At 38.0% G+C, this 2,799-nt stretch overlaps 1 pseudogene; it reads left to right on the top strand.

Moving 5' to 3' along the window:
• The window catches only part of LOC106867921 (uncharacterized), a 3,324-nt pseudogene extending 2,189 nt beyond the window's left edge, over nucleotides 1–1,135 (top strand).
• The last annotated feature ends 1,664 nt before the right edge of the window (nucleotides 1,136–2,799 follow it).

Raw genomic sequence — 2,799 nt, 5'->3', positions numbered from 1 at the left:
CGGTATTATCCATACAATTTCAAAGTAAGGTGATTAAAATCAAAATAAGCAACAAGGGGTAAAGCAGTACGATCGTTTCATGTAACTCCAATTAATTGAACAATGTAATCATTACATCAATTTAAAATGCAGAGCAATCTTCAACTGCACAAAGACACAGAATTTAATTAAATTAGAACACATTAGTAAAATAATACCTAAAATCTCCCAGAGGTTAGGGAGACAGACAAAAATGATAAAATACAAAGGTGTAAGATAGAACTCTCCTGTTTTAGCTATGAAACTGTTTACCGACCTGGGACAGATTACAAGGGACCCGACTGTTTGTCTCGTGCTTATTGCGCAGCATCATTATCGGTAGATCTGAAAAGGTTGCATGAAACATTAAGTCTTCCAGGTGTTACGAGAATGTTTCATTTTGTCAAATCAAGGAGGCTCCTATTTTCACTGAAAGATGTTAAGACAATGACATCTAACTGTAAAGTCTGTACTGAACAAAAACCAGCATTTTTCAAGCTTCCCCAATCTCATCTGATCAAGGCTACTCAACTGTTTGAGAGACTCAGTCTGGATTTCAAGGGTCCTCTACCATCAGCGACACTTAACAAATACCTGCTGACTATTGTTAACGAATACTCATATTTCCCGTTTGCATTTGCCTGTGCTGATACTTCTGCCTCTATTGTCATGTGTTGCCTCTCTCAACTATTTGCTATTTTTGTAATGCCATCATACGTCTACAGTGATAGAGGACCTGCATTTATGTTAGAGGAATTGAGATCTTTCCTACTACAGAAAGGAGTAGCAACAAGTCGCACAACTCCATACAATCCTCATTGCAACGATCATGTGGTGAGACTGAATGGTACGCTTTAGAAATCCATTACTCTATCCCTCAAATCCTGTGCTATGCCAGTCAGTCATTAGGAGCAAGTACTTACAAACGCTCTGCACTATCAGATCACTGCTCTGCACAGCTACAAATGAAACTCCACACGAACGCCTATTTTCCTACAACCGCAAACCTACGATGGGAATAATACTGTCCAACTAGCTTCTGACTCCCGGACCTGTGTACTTGAAAAGGAATGTCAGATCATCCAAGTATGACCCCGCCCCCTGGTTGATGAAGTAAAACTTTTAGACTGTAACCCTCAATATGCATATGTACGTTTATCTGATGGACGGGAAACTGAGACAGCTGGCTCCAATCCCCGAGACTTTGATCGATCAACAAAACCATGAAGAGATTGTGTAAACAGACGAAACTCCTAACACACGTACTTTGAAACTACGAACTCCGAAATCACCTGAAAGTAATGAGGTAAACATTGAAATACTCCCCAAGACACTCCAGAGACTGATAATATTAATCAAAATGTTGAGCAGCAAGAACAACAGATACCTCATGAACAGCATGTTCGGAAAAGAGAATCTATCAGTTACTTCAGAACCATAGACCGTATAATCTATGCAGTAGAGAAGTTTGAAACATTCTATGCCTATCCATTCAACCCCCGGACTTCTGTTTTCTAGTGGGGGAGAATGTTGTGAGAATGTAATGAACTGTGTGTATGCATGTTTATGTTGCTTGCGTATAAATGTTTATACGAAAATATAAATGTCGTTCATGTATGTATTTGTTATATGTAACTATTTTGGCTAGCTTTTCATTACCAAACTGCATCATGTTGTCGTTAACTCATTTTCAACTCGCTGGCGAAAATTATTATTTGTCTAACATGTCTGTCAAAGAAGTTGAATAAAGCCTTATTTCCAATACAGCAATTCTGTTCTCCTTACAAACGCTCGTCAGTCTGAAACTGTCCGTTCTGTACTCTGGTATTTACATTTCAATAAACAAAGTATTTTTTTAAACCCAAAATATACTCTCCTTCATTTTCTACAATGCCGGTCGGCCGTTGTACGTGTAACATCGATATTCCTCCCTGTGCCTCTGAAATCTTGTATCCCTGCCGTAAGGCTTTATTTCTACATACGCCAGCTTAATTTAATTCGTCCTTAGTCGAAAGACACCTATTGTTATGTCTTGTTACTATTTCTATTGTATTTGTGTAACATTGTTCGTTTTTTTCCCGTCCTTGTTTTTGCATACATCCGCTGCTTTCTTCCAAAGAATCTAATGCTCTTAGCTTAGTTTTTCTTTGGAGCTGGCCAGATTGGAGTAATATCGAGTATAACCAGTCGAAATTGCAAAGATAATCTGGATCCCGACTGATGAAAGAAAACTCCAAATGACCTGTCCTTGTTTTCTCTGTATCTGGATGTTTTGTTGTTCCTTTCTTGTATCACCTAACTGTCTGGATGTTTTGCATTCTTGTCCGATTTTGTATTATTTAAATATATATATATATATATATATATATATATACACACACTCACACACATACCAAAGCTACTTTGAATGTAATTTATACTTTAATTAATGATTGGTTCTAATTTACGCGTAAAGCCAACAATTTTGAGGTGCGGTTATTAGTGGATTACGTGTACCCCAATACTTGAATAGTACTTTAAATTATCGACCCTGATGTGGTGAAAAGCAATGTCGACATCGGCAAGATTTCAATTCACAAAAGTTCTTTATAGGCTGAGCTCAAATCTTTTGTGTCTGTTTGTCTACCGACGCTTGATAACCGGCGCTCAAAATCCCAAAAAGGTTAAACTTTATCTCTGAAACCTTCTGTTTCGATATAGTACCAGTCAGATACTGAGACCACATCTCTCTCTCTCTCTCTCTCTCTCTCTCTCTCTCTCTCTCTCTCTCTCTCTCTCTCT

Source organism: Octopus bimaculoides, chromosome 11 (assembly GCF_001194135.2).
Source record: "Octopus bimaculoides isolate UCB-OBI-ISO-001 chromosome 11, ASM119413v2, whole genome shotgun sequence".
In the NCBI taxonomy this organism is placed as follows: Eukaryota; Metazoa; Mollusca; class Cephalopoda; order Octopoda; family Octopodidae; genus Octopus; species Octopus bimaculoides.
This window is presented reverse-complemented; position numbering and strand designations above follow the sequence as displayed.